At 37.0% G+C, this 19,043-nt stretch overlaps 1 protein-coding gene across 1 annotated transcript in view; it reads left to right on the forward strand.

Moving 5' to 3' along the window:
- Positions 1-16,289: 16,289 nt before the first annotated feature.
- The window catches only part of snap25a (synaptosome associated protein 25a), a 36,034-nt gene continuing 33,280 nt past the window's right edge, over positions 16,290-19,043 (forward strand). Inside the window, exon 1 of the mRNA XM_073852899.1 lies at positions 16,290-16,448. The gene's annotated coding sequence lies outside the window, so the exon portion shown is untranslated. The remainder of the gene's footprint in view (positions 16,449-19,043) is intronic.

Here is a 19,043-nt window from a genome sequence, read left to right on the forward strand (position 1 = left end):
TGGTTTGATTGCTTTACTCAAGTTCTTCTCCCAAGGAGTTGGTGTACAATTTCAGTCGATAGAAGCTGATGGCAGAAGTTCAAGTACCTTGCTGTTGAGCATTTTTCTGCAATTAGAGTTTGCATTTGGCATCTATTCTTTGCAGCATCACTTTTTGCCCACTGGCCACCTTTTACTTGCTGTCCTTAGTTTATTTTGGTAGCCACCCAAGGGAATGTGACAAAACAACATAGACGCAGACAAAAAAAAAAAAAACAAGTTTCACTGGTTTAAGAAATAGTCAGAAATAAACCAATGCCAGTGAAGGTTCAGTAACACAGTAAGTAATATAATCACAACAGAGGTCATTTAGCATTTGAATCAGAAATATGCAAAGGCGCTGTTGAGGATGGCAAACATTAATGTTTAATCTCACAACCAGATGCTGAGAGGAAAGAAATTATATTGTCTTGTTGCCATTCCAGCAGTCTGTGAAAAGCAATTTTTATGAACCCTCCAGGAATAATATCACTAATGTATGACTGTGTTGTAGTCAGGTCTAACGCACTGTGGTTGAGCAGCATGCAGTGTTGGAGTAAGTGCCCATATATCAGTGACAGGGTTCAGAGGCTTAGAGCATGGAGCTGAGCACTGCGGAGCCAGCAGGGTGAAGCTGGCAGAGATCTGCTCTGCACTCCATCGATCCGGCTGAACTGGAGTGGGTCACGGTTTCAGCACTGGGCAGCTTTGTTTTCACTGCAGTGGAGGCGTCTGCTGTTCCACCTCTGGGCACAGCCACATAAACACACACGCACACGCTCTTGCGTAGTCGGAAGCTGTGGTTCATTAAGCTGCAGAAGGCACCAAAGCACTAGTTTCCCTCTGAGCAGTCCTTAAGGGCAAGATCTGCCAGCAACACCCTGGCGAAAAAATGCTGCATCAGGTCTGCAAGAGATACTGCATGTATTTGCAGGCGTCAGACATGACTGTCTGGGTCCAGGTCTGTGCTCTAGACCTATTTTGTTTTAATGCTCAAGTACACAAATATGTGAAACAAACATTCTTGCCAATAAATGAAAATCGAGGCGCCATCTGTTCACCGTCGCATGATAGGAAATGCAGTATGCAATCACAATATTTGCAATGTGATCTTAAAATTACGAGTTAATGGTTTGAATCAGATTCACTCAGTGATGCTTATTGTGAGTTCACAACTGACTCAATGAAACCGCAAATACTTTTTTATTATGTCAGATTTGATATAAAGTGGGAATCTTTTACTCTGATATGTGACCCTGGATCACAAAACTAGTCATAAATAGCACGGGTCTATTTGTAGCAGTAGCCATAAATACATTGTATGGTTCAAAATGATAAATTTATCTTTCAAGCCAAAAATCTGGATATTAAGTAAAGATCATGTTCTATGAAGATATTTAGTAAATTTCCTACTGTAGATATATCAAAACTTAACTTTTATTTTCTCTACTTTTTAATTTTCTCAATATTTAGATTTTTTGCACCCTCAGATTTTCAAATAGTTTAATCTCGGCTAAATATTGTCCCATTCTAACAAACCATACATCAATGGAAAGCTTATTTATTCAAATCCAGCAATTGTACTCAGCTGTTTTCAACAATAATAATGTTTTTTGAGCAGCAAGTCAGAATATGAGAATGATTTCTGAAGGATCATGTGACTGGAGTAATGATGCTAAAAATTCAGCTTTGAAATCGCAGGATTAAATTACATTTAAAAATATATTCAAATAGAAAACAGCTAATTTAAATTGTACAAATATTTCAAAATTTGACAGTTTTTGCTGTACTTTGGATCAAATAAATGTAGGCTTGGTGAGCAGAAGAGATTTCTCTAAAAAAAACCATTAAAAATCTTACTGTTCAAAAACTTGTGACTGCTAGTGTATCTATATTGCCTTCCATTGAAGAATTGGAGCCTAGCCTAATCTTCCTGTGACAAATCACATTTTTCCCCATTTTAATTTTTCTGGATTCTATTTTAATTGTTAAATTCAATTTTAGTCATTAAATTCAACAAGTTATTAAATTACGTGCCACTCATTCACACAGACATGCAGAATATGCAGAATTAATATTTCAATAGCAGTCTTTTTGGATTTTAATATTCACAGACATTAGTCCGTGTTATGAATTGAAGTGTACAGTCCAACTTTTAATACATCAATTCAATATTTTGCCAAATTCTGTGACATTCCATGTTTTACTGTAAATTCCACTTTTAACATCTTGGAAATATATTGGATTTCATTATAAAGGAACTGAAATGTGTTAAGACATTCACTACAAAAATAATAATTACCTTAATTTTAATTGATTATTTTAACCTTTTGACAGAACTAATATTTTTTTCTTTACTTCCTATTTTACAGGTTTAACTAAGAAAAGTCGCAATCTTTCGCAGTACCTTCTGGAACCTATTTAAAGGGATAGTTTACCGAAAAATGAAAATTACCCCATGATTTACTTACCCTTAAGCCATGTTATGTGTATGTGACTTTCTTCCTTCAGACAAATACAATCGGAGTTATATATAAAAAAATTCTGGCTCTTCGAAGCTTTATAATGGCAGTGAATGGGTGTTGAGATTTTGAAGTCCAATAAAGGAAAGGAAGGAAAGGAGGTGAAGTGAGGCCAAGTATGGTGACCCATACTAGGAATTTGTGCTCTGCATTTAACCTATCCAAGCGCACACACACAGTAGTGAACACACACCCGGAGCAGTGGGCAGCCATTGCTGCAGCGCCCGGGGATTGGTGCTTTGCTCAAGGGACTCATCTTAGTCGTGGTATTGAGGGTGGAGAGAGTGCTGTACATTCACTCCCCCCACCTACAATCCCTGCCGGACCTGAGACTCGAACCTGCAACCTTTGGGTTACAAGTCCAACTCTCTAACCATTAGGCCACGGCTGCCCCACATTCATTCATCATAAAAGTGCATTCATTCATCATAAAAAGTGCTCTACTTGGTTCCGGGGTGTTAATAAAGGCCTCCTGAAGTTAATTGATGTGTTTGTATAAGAAACATATCCATATTTACAACTTCATACACCATAATCTCTAGCTTCCGCTAACTGTCATATGCAGGTTCATGAGAGAGTGGCATTCCAGCAGATGACAAAGGACGTAAGTGAACGTGGAAGTGTCATGAATTAGAAGTACAAAACGAGGATTTGTAAAGAAAAATGTCAAGCCAAGAGGAGACTGGTTTTCCACTAGCACTAGCATATTCTCACCGGTGCTTACGCTTTTGCCTGCATCATCCGCTGGAACACTACTGTAGTTAGCGGAAGCTAGAGATTACATTTTATAAGGTTTTAAATATGGATATATTTTTTATACACAAACACATCGCTTTTCTTCAGGAGGCCTTTATTAACCCCTGGAGCTTTGTGGAGTACTTTTTATGATGGCTGATGCACTTTATTGGACCATTAAATCTCAACAGCCATTCACTGCCATTATAAAGCTTGGACGAGCAGGACATTTTTTTAATATAACACCAATTGTATTCGTCTGAATGAAGAAAGTCATATACACCTAAGATGGTTTTTGAGTAAATCCTGGGGTAATTTTTATTTTTGGGTGAACTATCCCTTTAAGTACTCTTGGTTGGGAATCACTGCCCTACAGAAACTCAACGAAGCACAAAGAGAAACATCATGAGTGAATAGGAGTCTCATTCATCAAATGCGTATACATGCATTATGACACAATGTGGCTTGAGGACTTCCGTTTTCACCCCATCACACATTTTCTACACAAACGTGAGCATCTCTGCGTAAAAGCTGCAGGTGACGCATGGAGAGAGAACCCCCATGTTTCCATGGCAACACGCAGGTGAAGGCATCGACGACTAATCTGGTGTTAGATCTATGAAGCTTAAGCATTGTTACACTAGTCTTCGCTTAAATCCATCACACACACTCCCTCTCCATTACTTGTGTTCTACTGATGTCTCCAACTAAGCCTGAAATGATAATGATCACAAGCAGGCAGGTTTGACTCACCAACCAGAACACTGCACTACCCACAGCAGAGGGGGAGAAGAAGAGAATGAGCGAGAGACGCGGCAGTTATTGCACCATGTGTACGAGCCCTGAAAGACTGATAGCTTTCGCGACACGCTGCAATCTCCCCCACTTCCAATCTATTTTCCAAACAATAACACACAGGCGTTAAAAAATGCAATCAGCTGAAAACCTTCATGCTGTAGCAAGATGCAAGTCTGCCTGTTCTAACGGTGTTTTTTTGTTACTAGGCCTGATGTCCTTATTTTGAAAGTGCGGTCATTACGTCTGCTCACTGGACACATCAGATGTAGTCATGCAGTAAGAGCAACTCAGCTGTTCCAGTTCTTCCTGTGATGCAAATGAGCAAGTGCATCATTGCAAAAATCTTTGTCTTCATTAGAATTTTTGTCTCGTTTTCCACTTAAAATCGAAACATCCTTGGAACACGATTGATTTACTTGAAAAGCAGGGTTGTGCTGCATCTGTCTGCAAAAATAAGAGGGATCATACAAAATATATGTTACTGTTTGTCCTGAACAGTTAAACTGCCTGCTGTTCTTCTGAAAAATCCTTAAGATCCCACAAATTCTTGTTTTTTCAGCATTTTGTGTATTTAAAGCCTTTCCAACAATGACTGTCTGATTTTGAGATCCATCTTTTCACACTGAGGACAACTGAGGGACTCACATGCAACTATTACAGAAGGTTCAAATGCTCACTGATGCTCCAGAAGGACAAATGATGCATTAAAAGCCGAGGGTGTAAACTTTTGAACAGAATGGAGATTAACCGTTTGCCCATTGAGAGTCTTTGCATTAACCTCTCTTGCTATGCATTTGTTTTATGTGGATGACCAACCTTTTTGAGGTGCTTGAGTGAGTAAGTGTCATTGTAAACCTGCAATATTCAAAAAATCACAGATTTATAATGGCCAACTTCTCTTGCAGTGGCTGAAAGGGTCAACCCTTAGGCCTTCATCTGGACAACCTTCTGTCGCAGGGTTTCAGTGACCTTAGAGCGACCCACCATCTTGCAATCTCAGTGAAAATTGGAGGAATGCTGCCAGTTAAATAGGGTTTGTCATATAATTGAGGAAATTAGCACCAGGTGCCAGATTAACACCAATAACTTGGAGGTATCTGTACGTGTTCTCTAATTTTGATCAGAGTTCTTTTTCAAATATTTAAGTTTTTTAAATCGTGCTTCAGAATACAATTCATTTATGAAATATGCTTAAGAACTGCCCTTCTACTCCTGCTAGGATAACTTCAAATAGGACTGTTGTAGGCTGTTCTCTAATTTTGATCTCCACTGTATATTGCATATCTTTACATATTAAATATTAGATATTGCAGATCTTTAGATATTAAATAGGTTTTGTAGACCAGGGTGTCGGAACATCATTTTTCATGTGTTGAAATTTTTGGAATTACAAATTCTCCTTCCACTCATATAAATTCTAATTTCAACATCCTGCGTGTTGTGATCAGTTCTGTTCGATTTCCAAATTATCTGACAGAGGGCCAATTTATTAAGATGTTTTCAAAGAATATATTTCATTTTAAACAAACATGTTTAGGCTTAAAATATGTTCAAAATTATACACAATATTAGCCCATTTAAAAATAATAATAAAACAAATATAGCTGCAGGCAGTGATTACTGGGGTTCGAGTGCTTTAAGGCATTTAAGCGCATATAAAAAAAATGACATGTTTTGTAACGGTTATGACTGTTATAGTGGCAGCTGTGGTCCGATCTCCTTAAAACGTTGCATGCTTGTTTAGAATTACCTGTCGCATGTGCTCATCAGGTTTTGAGTTTTCTGTTTTTAGGATTTTGGGTACTTTCAGACAGGCCCCTTTTCTAAATGACCCCATTATAGCTTCCCAAAGGGTAATATTTGGTAATTATTGACCTAGAGAGTCCAGAGGATTGTACTGCAGTGTTTTTTTCCCAGCTTGAGCAAAAAAGACTAGTTAGCAGATCTTCTCAATCATTTAACAAAAACTATTTGATTGACAGCAGTGGTCCTAGAGGCAAAGTTGTCCGGAATAAGAAGTTCTGTCATATGATACGAATATCGCATTTATGTGCGAAAAACCACACAATGTACAATTGTTTACGCACTTAAAAAAAACCCGATATTGCCCCCCCATTGGTCAATTTCTTTAAAATTTCTCACAGACCTTTGGGGCCATGAGTCAAACAGGCCCACCGAGTTTCGTTCCGATCGGTCTCGCTTAACCATGTCTAATAGGTGCTCAAACTTCATCTGCCAGTGGCAGCCATGTTTTTTTTAAATACGCAAATGTCCTTATGGACACTTGTGGCACTTTGGACAAAGACCGTGCGCAGCGATTTTCATGTCAATAGGACAAATAGTTGCGTAGCCATTTTTATGTTTTTCCCTCTTATAATACCACCAAGTGGCCAAGCTCTGCAATTTTTTTTCCTGCGACCTCAGATTGAGCTCTTACATAAGCCTTCTGAGTATAGCAAAGATATCTCATTCTGTTCAGGAGTTATAGGCATTTTACTAAAAGTGTTCCTGCCCCTTTCGAACCTTTTGGCATCTCTTTTTGACAGTGAATCGAAAGTTGTTGTTTTTTTGTTTGATGATTATTGATATTCGCTCTCCAAAGAACCCTTCTGCACTGGTTTGGTTTTGATCAGGAGACAATCTGAAAAAATTTCCAAAAATCTGAAATACCCGAAAATTTCATCAGGCTCACAAATCTGAGGCATTTTGTCCAGCGTGAGCCAAGAATTCCAATGACATAAGCCATATGAGCGATTTTATACTTTTGATCGCTGTAGCACCCCCATCAGGCCGATTGGGCTGAGCCTTGGTGACGTTTTCACCAGTGTGAGTACTACCATCCCTCCAAGTTTCAATTCTCTATGACTTACGGTTTGGTCTGCACAATCAGTTTAATGTGAAGCTGATTTGTGACCATTCTAACAATTACAGATACTGTAAGTTTCTTGTTTTAAAGATGTTTACTGGGAAACCAAATAAAAATCACAAACATACGTTACACAGCCTGTAGAGAGCAAACAGACATCACTCTGCTATATATGCACATACATGTACAGAGCAGTACAGTACTGCACACTTAAAAGTATAAGCCATCTTGTTAATTAGCTAGAGGGGATATCACATTCCAGTCTAATGCACTCAGGCATATTCAAAACTATTCTCTACACTATCACCCACTCGAGAATGAAACATTTGTTCTTGTTCTGGTTCAACTTTGGACTGGGTCTACTTAAAACTCTACTGTGGTAACACCTGCGTATATATACATATACATAAATGCATATTGATGTTACATGACTTCCGATCAAATCAGGTTAGGTGGTAATTAACCTTTGACCTGAGTGCTACAGCATACTGCCTCAGTGCCCAAGGGATCAATGTAACCCTTTCCTGCCCCCATAACACTCTGAATGAGAATGACAGCAGTCATAAATTTAGATGCTTTGATACTAGTCCTGTGCATTTTGGTGATTATCCAAACATATTTTTAATAATAAACTTGCATTTTTTAATTGTTTTTTTAAATGACCCATTACAGTATATTTTAGTTTGAATTGAATGAAAGGGTGTGAGATAAAACTATAGTCCCATATAAAGAGAGTCAGTTGAAGCTCAGATCAATACGGATCTCTTCTGACATATATCTGCACTAGGGTCACACACTTATCAACACTGCCACCCGTCTCAAATAGCCGCTCATCAATTATCAGACTGAATATCACTTTCCCAAATTATCAAGCTTGCAGTCTGGCATTTTCACCCTGCAGGCCCAGCGGAGCAACTAAAGAGAGAAATCTGAATGAACCTCTGTGAAAAATAGGTCATGCACGTCTAGGACAAAGGAGACAGGATGTAATGAGTAGCTAGAACAATATCGCCTGCTGGAGTGACAAGACAGCCAAACCAAACTTTTGTGTAAATGCTAAATGAAAACAGCAGGATTAAGGTCACCAGAATAGAAAATGCTTGGGAAACAAACAAAAGTAGTGATGAGGAATTGAAAAAAAAGGAGATCTAAAACAATTCAAGTCTTGTGGTTATTTAATGCATGGGTTCTCAAAGCAGTCGTCATGCAAGTATAAAAAGCTACACTCTAAAAAATGCTGGGTCATTTTATTGGGTTGTTTTTAATATTTTACCCAGATGCTAGGTAGTTGTTCTGTAACTAAGCTACTGGGTTACTTTTTCTACCCAACCGCTGAGTTGAGCCTGTCTCTGATGAAACAAGCTGCTGAGTTACAGTCAGAGCGCAGGCTTTTTGCCTGTTCTCATTGCCACCGATTTGGTGCGCTTCTTCGGCAAAATAAAAGTTTGTATACATTTTATGTAATTTATGTAAATGATACTATTTTACGCAACACATGCAAGGACAAGATGTCAGTCAGCGGCATTGGCAGCAGTCATTTCGCATGATGGAAATGCCATTTCCTTGCATAACATAAATTGATTTTATTCATTATAATACTGAATTTTATTTAATTTGATGTTAAAATATGTTCTTTAATCTCAATACTGTTTGTCCATGGTTATGGAGTCAGTCATGGCATCTTTCCGCCATGAGTGAAATGCGAGGCGGCAGTTTGAGGTTCATAGATTTCACTGACACATCGGCATGAGAATTAGCACTATATTGATGAACTATATTGATGGTGGAATACACTTAAATTAAAATGCTGTTTTTAAATGTTATATTTTTCATTTCAAAAATGCTTGTTAAACATGTTTAAATGTATGTAATATTGTAAACTATGTATTCACCCAAATTAATTTAATTTGTCTTATATTTTTGTCCGTGGTTGTTCTGGCTTAATAATAATTGTTCATCTTTTGATCATTCCTGTAGTCTCTATAATTCTTTGTGATTTTTAATCTCCGGTCAATTTTAAGTCAGCAATATTATAATTTTTAAACAATAGTTGAAAAAAAAAAAAACAGCATGTTGGGTAAAAACATTAATATAAAAGAACCCAGAATGTGTTCTGTCCAATATTTACCCAGCGCTGGATTGCCAAATAACCCAAGTTGGGTTGTTTTTAACCCAGCATTTGTAGTGTAGATGTAATAATGAACATAGCAGTAGTCATTTACTCCTGACATCTGAGCCGCTTAAGAGGCAGAGGACGTTACTTTCCTTTTTAAAAGGAAAGTACCCATCCCGATCTACATATGCATCTATGTTTGTGTAAATCATTCGTGATGCAGCTGCTCCCACAGCAGAAGTGAGTATAAGGGTTTTTTTATGCATCTTTGCAAATGGCCTTTCTTAATAAAGTGCTTGTTGGCAAGTTTCGCCGATAAACGCGGCTAAATGCAGCTAAACATTACAGCTCGGTAATCCCTCAGCAGAGAGGGGCGGGGCGAGCAGAGCTCATTTGCATTTAAAGGGCCCATGCGATAAAATGAGCTGATACTTTGCAGAGCTGATTTTGACAAGGTAAAATGGTGTTTTTTACACTACTATTGAGAAGTTTTAACCAAAGTTTATTAGAGACTTTTCATTAAGACCCTAAAGCAGTGTTTTTCAACCACTGTGCCGCGGTACACTAGTGTGCCGCGAGAGATCGTCAGGTGTGCCGTGGGAAATTATTCAATTTCACCTAAACAGGCCCAGGTTTCACACTGAGTAGGTAGAAATATGAAAGATCAAAAAAGACTGTTTTCATTGTGTTTGTTTGATTCCTATTCAAGACACTTTGATAAGAATGACTATATTGTTAATTGCACTTTTTATTTGATAGAAGAAGGAATATCAGGGCTCGAAATTGCGACCATTTTGGTCGCATATGCTCCCAAAATTTAATCTGCTCGACCTCTAAATATATTTGGGAGCATTTGTGCAAGTGCGAGAAATTGTTGTGATGCGACTTGTTTTCATTTCTTTACAAAACTTTCGCTAGCCTAACTATTGCACAGACTGCTGTGAGCTGATGCAGTGACAGCCTCGCCGTTCTCTCTCCAATATTACATAACCAATTAAACGTAATCTTTAATTCTTAGCTTAAATTCAGATTTGAGATATTAGCCGTCAATCACTCCGTCACTGACACTGCGCTCCGCTCCGCTGAAACCGAACGTTTTTTTGCTCCAAATGTTTTCTCTCTCTCTCTCTCTCTCTCTCTCTCTCTCTCTCTCTCTCTCTCTCTCTCTCTCTCTCAACCTCCTTTTCGGATTTGCACAAACTGCATTGCAATTAAGGGTGTGTGATGTGACTTGATTGTGATTTTTGATTGTGAACCATTAAAATCTCTTCACAATATGCTTATGAAGAAATATAGTATCGTGCACATTCTCTCAGATGCAATTCTGGCGCCTCCGCCTCAGTATATAATGTACAAGGCATACATTCACATCAGACTTTTCGAAATCCCGTTTGTGGTCCCCCACTTTCAAATTCTTTTGTTAAATTAATGCGTTAATGCATGCTCAGCACCGCAGAGAGTTTCGTGCGATCGTCAAAACGAAACCGAAAGCAAAACACGCACGCGCATTCAAAGGCAATTTTGATACATCGGGTTTAGAGAGCGACTCCCCAATATGCAAATTAGGCTACATAGCATATCTAGGCTGTTATTAGTATATGTGGGTTATAATAGGTTCATAGGTTGCGTATTTGTCAATAGCTCTGTATCATGCTTGAAAAAATTGGTCTCTATTTGCACTTTGAAATTGAGAGAGTAGCCTACTTTGATTATGGCTGCATTTATTGTTTGCACTTAATAGGATTAAGAAAGAATTGTGTAGTTTATTTTTTGTTTTTTTCTACCATAGATTGTTTAAAAATGCAGTGGTTGCCTCTAATTTAAATGGCTCTACCTATAATAGAGAAAATAAACATCTTGTTCATGTACTCATATTTTAATATATTCTTGTCCCTTGCTTAAGGTTTAAAATAAATATTTTTTAAAAAGCCTTTTAGAATCTAGAGTCAGCCCATTTGCTTGTAAAGCATCAGCAATCAGAATCAGCCATGAAGAAATAAGTTTGGTGCATTACTAAAAAGAAATGCCAGGATGAGTGCTGGCTGATCTGCTCAATTGGCAGTTGTGGGGCTCCTTAATATTCAGTGGGTGCTCCTAAATTTTTTTTTGGTGCTCCTTACTTTTTGAGTGCTACCAAGTAAAAAAGTTAATTTTGAGCCCTGAATATGAAAGATCATAAAATACTTTTTTCTTTGTGTTTATTTGATTCGTGTTCAAGACACTTCGATAAGAATGGCTGTATATTGTTAATATAGGCTACAGAGTTACATTTTTTTACAGTTTCGATTGTTGGTGTGCCTTGTGATTTTTTTCAATTAAAAAATGTACCTTGGCTCAAAAAAGGTTGAAAAACACTGCCCTAAAGAATCATATGAACTTGTGGAAAATGGGCATCCGATGACCCCACTAATATACTCACATTTTATAGTTCACCCAGACATGAAAATGTACTCACCTTCAGGCCATCCAAGATGTAGAAGAGTTTGTTTCTGTATCAGAAAAAAATTGTAAAAAAAAATGATCCTTTGCACTGAATGGTTGCCGTCAGAACGAGAGTCCAAACAGCTGATAAAAACATCACAATAATCCACAAGTAATTCACACGACTCCAAAGCATCAACTATTGTCTTGTGAAACAAAAAGCTGCATATTTGTAAGAAACAAATCTATCATTACAATGTTTTTTCAATTTCAAACCATTGTTTTCAGTCCTCTATCCATAATATTGCTTTCTCCAGATCTCTGAATCAGTTCTGATGAAAAAACAAACCCATCTACATCTTGGGTGGCCTGAGGGTGAGTATTTTTTCCTGATCTCATGATGAAAACGTACCTGTGGGAACTTTTTTCGCAAGACGCCATCTACGTTTCGTGACATTCGATGTGAAATGTCCATTTAGTAGCGTTGAGTAGCGCTATAACTCTAATGCCCCATGACGTTTTAAAATAATATACCATCTGTAGTATCTGATAGTATGAACAAAAGTGAATGTGACATAAAAATGCAATCGCAAGCATGCTGTTTTAGCTTGTTTTTTAATCTCTCATCTTTCAGCTCTTTCATCATGAGTTGCAGAAAAAACGAACCTGATCCAAATTTTTCATTATGGATGAAAGTTTTGGAGGTAGTGTGTAAATGTGATTGACACAACGTGAGGTGGTATTTATTTTTTAACATGCAAAAATTACAGACTCCGTGTGCAATGACCTTAACTCAAAACATATCAAGTTGTAATCATAACTGTGTATGAAAACAGTGACAAGTGCTTGCTGTTTTACCGTCTCTAGTGTTCATTTCTGTTGGAAACTGCAGTGATATGTACTTATTGGTACTTATTTCGCGTCTTGCGAAAAAGTTCCCACAGGTATGATCTTTTAATGAAAAGCACATTTCAGCACATTTTCAATTTTGGGTGCACTATACCTTTAAAGGATCATTAGTTGAAAATTACATAATAGTTGAAATGAGACTTACGAAATGTCAAGCCAATATAAAACTGATATGGTGAACAGATCAAACCTGTTACCACTTTATGGATTTTCATCCATTTTATATATCATGCAGCTCTCTAGAGTACTTGATTCTGGTTAGTCACTCGCAGCATCCTGCAGTGTAATATTGTTGCATAATGACCACTGAAATTTATATCACATCTATTTCGTAAATAATGCTAGTGACTCTTTCGTCTCAGTTAATAATAAAATCAAATGAATATTTCATGGCCATTTATTCATTCAGGTAAGTAAGTTTTGATCAGCTTATGCACTGTAATGCACTGACTCTTAATAAAAATACATTTCATCCACTTTATGTATATTAGAAAATGTAATCAATAATTGTTGTATAGTGAATTTATTTTTATCAAAGCTCAGCATACTATGCTGCGTATTGTAAGATACAGCTGACCGACTGAAAATAAGACGCAAATAAGAGATCAATTTAAAATAAGTCATATAACTGCAGCTGTTGTATCAAAGCTGAGACTCTCATATTCTTCTGACTCGTATTTTAGAACCTCTTATAAGGATTCCTTTGTAGCAGCAGAGCATAAGCATGTTTTTAGGAGACTGCTGAGTCACTGGTCGAATCCATTGCAGAATCGTGCTCCCCCTCCCTTCAACGGCTCTCCTCCTCACGCTCTCACTTTCTTCCTCTCTCTGGACCGTGTTCACTCCCTACATCCCCCTCTCTCATTCCGATCGACACCCACCTGCTCCCGCCCCAACTTTTTCTGTGTCTTCATCTCTGTCAGCACCCCCCCCCCCTGCCAAGTTTCCTTTGCGTTCTCTTTCTCTTGCTCTCTTTCAGTCTCCTCTCTCTGGTTTAATTAAGGGGGAAATGAGTCTGTGAGTGACGTGTCAGAGAGCAAGGTCTAGTCACAAAGAGAGTTGATAATGCAACTACTAATTCTCTCCCGCTGCCTCTGTTCCAAAGGTGCAAAAACAGCATTGGCAAAGTCAAATGCTACAGATGAAAAAAAAAAAAAACTTCAAAGGCTTCAAAGATTCACTGAGCTTTTTTAAGCTTTACTTTAATCTCGACATTACAAAAAAGAGGCAACTGAGAGGAAAAGAAATCTGCAAGATCTGCTTTGTTTCAAGTTAAGTTAAATTTCATGACAAGCAGTTGTCTGCGGTGTTTAAAAATATTTTAATAGAAAATTATTGAAGATTTGTTGGAGCTACCTGTGTATTTAGTCATTTTTAGGTTGACAATCAAATTAAATTATTATTAATAATATTAATGATTTTTACACTACCAGTCAAAAGTTTTTGAACAGTAAGATTTTTAAATGTTTTTTAAAGAAGTCTCTTCTGCTCACCAAGCCTGTATTTATTTGATCCAAAGTGCAGCAAAAACACATTTTGAAATATTTTTACTATTTAACATAACCGTTTTCTATTTGAATATATTTTAAAATGTAATTTATTCCTGTGATTTCAAAGCTTTTTTTTAGCATCATTATTCCAGTCACATGGTCCTTCAAAAATCATTCTAATATTCTGATTACTCTGAAAAAACATTTATTATTATTAGACTTTTTTCAGGTTTCTTTAATGAATAGTAAGTTCAGAAGAACAGTGTTTATCTGACTTTGACATTTGTAACATTATATATATCTTTAACATCACTTTTGATCAATTTAAAGCATCCTTGCTAAATAAAAGTATTAATTTCTTTCCAAAAATAACAGACTCCAAGTTTTTGAATGCTATAGTGTATAATGTTACAAAAGCTTTTTATTTCAGATAAATGCTGATCTTTTAAATTTGGCTTTAAATTACATATTAAAATATATTCAAATAGAAAGCATTTATTTAAAATAGTAAAAATGCTTCACAATATTACTGCTTCTGTATTTTGGATCAAATAAATGCATGCTTGGTGAGCAGAAGAGACTGCTTAAAAATCTTACTGGTCAAAAACTTTTGACTGGTAGTGCATTTTACTCAAATTTACCATTAAATCATCACAAAACATTATTTATTGTACTAATATTTTCTCACTCCATCACTAATAGCATATTTACTGAGAAGATGAGAAAACTGTGGCTATTAAAGTGGTATACCACATAATATTATGCCACACTCTCTGCAGTATACGTATGAATGGAAGTCAATGGAAAAACAATTGTAGTGTGACCGGTCCTTTATTGCAGGAGCACCTACTTCAGCTTTTGCAAGTCATTCTTCCAGTTTTAGTTGTCCTTGCTGTAGCAGTTTGTCCTGCTGTTTTTTTTTTCTCCAGAGGGGTTTTCCTAATAAGCATGTTGAGCCATTGTCACGTGGTTTCCTGACATAACAAGTCAGTTCAACCTCATGCTGAGGGTATTTAAGTAAAATAGTTTTGACCGCATTGTTACTCTCTGAACTGAGCAAAATATGGATAAGTGTGAAAATTCCATTCCTGATTGGCTTACAAGATTTGCCATTTGACCAATGGCGGAGAGCATCCTCTGTCTCTGGTGCTCGCAGTGCTGATGTGCAGTCAAATGTGAAATTTTAATCTTAACATATTTAGGATTTTAACATTTTTCTTCTAACTGAGTGAATAAATAAACTAAAAAGGAACTATGCTAAATTCAACAAAATAAAAATTCACTCTCTCCACTCTCTTAGGCTACATTCAGAAGATACCAGTCAAAAGTTTTTGAATAGTAATATTTTTTATGTTTTTTAAAGAAGTCTCTTCTGCTCACATTAAGCACATAAGCATTTATTTGATCCAAAGTACAGCAAAAACAGTATTTTTTTATTATTATTTTTAAATTTTTTATTATTTAAAATAAGTTTTATATTTGAATATGTTTTAAAATTTAATTTATTCCTGTGATTTCAAAGCATCATTACTCCAGTCTTTAGTGTCACATGATCCTTCAGAAATCATTGTAATTTGCTGATTTGCTGTTCAAGAAACATTTATTATTATTATCAACATGTAAAACAGTTGAGTGGATTTTTTTCCAGGATTCTTTGATGAATAGAAAGATCTAAAGATCAGCCTTTATCTGAAATAAAAGGCTCAAATAAGTCAGTATAGAGGGGAAGAAATTATAGAAATTAACATTTTTATTTAGCAAGGATGCTTTAAATTGATCAAAAGTGATGATAAATACATTTATAAAGTTACAAAAGATTTCTATTTCAGATAAATGCTGTTCTTCTTAACGTTCTACTCATCAAAGAAAATTCTGCTCAGCTGTTTTCAACATAATAATAATAAATGTTTTTTTGAGAAGCAAATCAGAATCGTATAATGATTTTTGAAGGATTGTGACTAGAGTAATGATGCTAAAAATTCAGCTTTGAAATCACAGGAATAAATTACATTTTAAAATATATTCAAATAGAAAACAGTTATTTTAAACAGTACAAATATTTAAACATTTACTGTTTTTGCTGTACTTTGGATCAAATAAATGCAGGCTTGATGAGCAATAGAGACTTATTTAAAAACCAATAAACAGTTAAAAAATCTTTGATTCCCATTGTATATCCTAAAACATTCAGAAACAACTGTTTCACTTTCATTTCTACTTCCCCCCCCCAAAACAAACAAAAAAGTTCTGGGATACTCAGACCAAATTAGATTGGACTAGTTTAGTTTTTTTCTTGTCAACTCAACATTCACATGCTGCTGCCAAACAATGTTTCACGGCAGGTGCTAAATTTCATTTGGGCCTCTCCTCCCCGACAGATTTCTATTAAACGTCGCTGACGTCAAAGCGGACGCCATCTTTGTCGAGGGCAGAGCAGCACTCCATTGAAGAAGAACACACGCGCATTGGTGTTGCAGCAGCTCAGTCCCTACAGAAGGGGGTTGATGGTGGTTCGCTGTTGAAATTCGCAGACAGATACTTCATTACTGACGGTCGTCCACCGACTACGGGATCAGGTAAGCCTTATTTAAAAAAGGAGATGAGGAAAATGATTTGACGCGATTGTTTTTTCGTCTTTCTTTTAAATTTGTCTCAAAAAGTGGTTGACTTAAAGTCGCAACGCAGGGAAGAGCAACAGTGGATGTTTTTGTTAAAATTCAGTGCGAAGACTGGCTAATTAAAAGAAATCCGTAATCGCTTTTAAATACACTGTTTATAGGATGTCAGATTTTAGGGACAATCTTGTCTGGTTAGTACGCATTTGAATCGTGTGTTGGATGCGGCACGATGTGGGCGGTTTCTGCGTTTCAGCACCCTGGACAGAGACTGCATTTGCTCCATTGCGTTTCTGTCCTGAATTCACATCCAGCCCCTGCAGCTGAATTACCATTATACGTCTAGCAAAGTTTGGCGCAGAGGCGCCATCTAAATAATGATCGATTTGACCAGATATTTAAGAGAAGCAGATTGTTGATGTTACAGCATCAGGCCATTAATCACTAAATGACAGTGAGAACTAACGCCTAGAGGTTTTATTTTTATTTATTTTATAACCAGAGCAGTTCTTGTCGCTTTGCCTGCCAGATTCATTTTGTTCTATGAATATAAATACTAAAGCGTCGATGGCATCAATATGAGGATTTATCGAAAGTGATCAGCGAATTGATAGTGGGGGAGGTCAGTATGGCAAACTGCGACAAGGTGGTTGAGAATTAATGTGCGTGTTGCAGAGAAAGCCAGTCAGGTGGGATGATACAGTGATCAAACATACTGAATGAAAATGATATATTGGTTGTCTGCAGGACCAAATCTAAACCTTGCCGTATGTATGTGATGAGGCAGCGGTAATTATCAGTGCGTGTCTTCCTGGTGGTAGACGATGGGCGGGGGCTTGAGCAAAGACGAGCGGGGGCGGATGCTGGAGATACCCTCACCGACAATGATTCTTTGGGCTCACGTATGACTATGGATGGAAATCAGAAAAGAATCGAAGGATTCTTAAAGTAGACTACTTTTGAAGAACACATACTTGGAAAAAAAGACGTCTGTTGCCAAACAACGAGATCATTTCAGACTGTGACAGACTTTTTTTTAAAGCTATACATTAATTGGCCTGAGCTATACAAACAGAAAATATGGTGGCGTATTTTATTAGTCAATACCACTGATTACAACTAAACTCACAATGTGAAGCTACACGTTGTTGTATAAACAAACCAGTGAGTATCTACACTGATTTAAGCATCACAAGACTTAACACAGTAGCAACTGCCAGTCATACATGACTTTGTGTACAGAAACAGCTTGTAATTTTGAGTCACAAAGATCTGACTCATGAGAGTCAGACTTGGTGCTGTATGGTGTTGAGTCACTACAAAGAATCGACTCATTTGAATCATTCGATTGAGAATCGATCTACGCTGGTCGCGCTGTATATTCTTGATTCACTAAGAAGAACCGACTCGTGTGAATCGTTAGCTCGCGATCCGATCACTTGTACGTTTTTGATTTGCTAAAAGAACCAGTTCACAGAACTCATTCGTAATCGCTCTACATTCAGTGTTGAATAACACTGCTACAAGTGCCAGAGCACTTTAGTTTCATAACCGAAACGAAATATGACAAAAAATATGATAAAAATCGAACGGTTCTTTGTTTCCAAACTCTGTGTGATGCAGATTTAACAACGCCTTATGACACATCCTCACGTGTAAAACACATTCTGGCTCACAGAATGTACTGATTACACAATAGTATTATCGCGTAAAATCCCCCTACATTAACCGGATGTCCGTAACAACCCGAAATATCATCTAATCGGACAGTCAGATAGTGCAGTGCGACTTGGGTATATTGGGATACTGCAGAAGAGCTATTTTTTCTGTCACATGCCTTCATCTTGCACCTGCAAATGCTCTAAAGCCAGGGAATTGTTTCTCATCACGACTGTTTTTGGCCATCCTTCTGTTGTGGTGAGGTTTGTTAATGCGCATGATGTTACTGACGCATTTATGAGCAGCAGAAAATGATACTTTACTACGACGAGCGGAGCATTGGGTTTCGCTTGTTCCGGTCTGTATTTGTCTTGCGGCGGTTGTGAGAGACAGGTTGGCACGCTTCCGTTGTTGAATCTGATGGTTTAATGCGGCTTATTATGGTTTGACTGCAGAGCGCAGGGCGGCAGGGATGTTCCCCGAATAAGTGGTGACTCACGCAATGCCAGACCGCGATTCATCTTGATTTATCGATGTCCATTGCTACTTAATATATAAATATATCTAATATGAATAGATTTCAAATAATACACCGTGTAATTTGAATACAATTGAATACACTCTTAAAAATAAAGGTTCTTTATTGGCATCAGTGGTTCTATGAAGAACCTTGAACATCCATGGAATCTTTTAAATGCAGAAATCTTTACTGTTAAAAAAACCTTCTTTATATTTTTAAATGTTCTTCAAAATGGATCTTTTAGGAACTGTTCACTGAAAGGTTCTTTGTGGAACCAAAAACGGTTCTTCTATCACTCCAAAAACACCCTTTTGGAACCTTTATTTTTAAGAGTGTAGTCCACAAGATTCAGTGATTTATATATAAACTTATGGATT

Source organism: Garra rufa, chromosome 13 (assembly GCF_049309525.1).
Source record: "Garra rufa chromosome 13, GarRuf1.0, whole genome shotgun sequence".
Taxonomy (NCBI): Eukaryota; Metazoa; Chordata; class Actinopteri; order Cypriniformes; family Cyprinidae; genus Garra; species Garra rufa.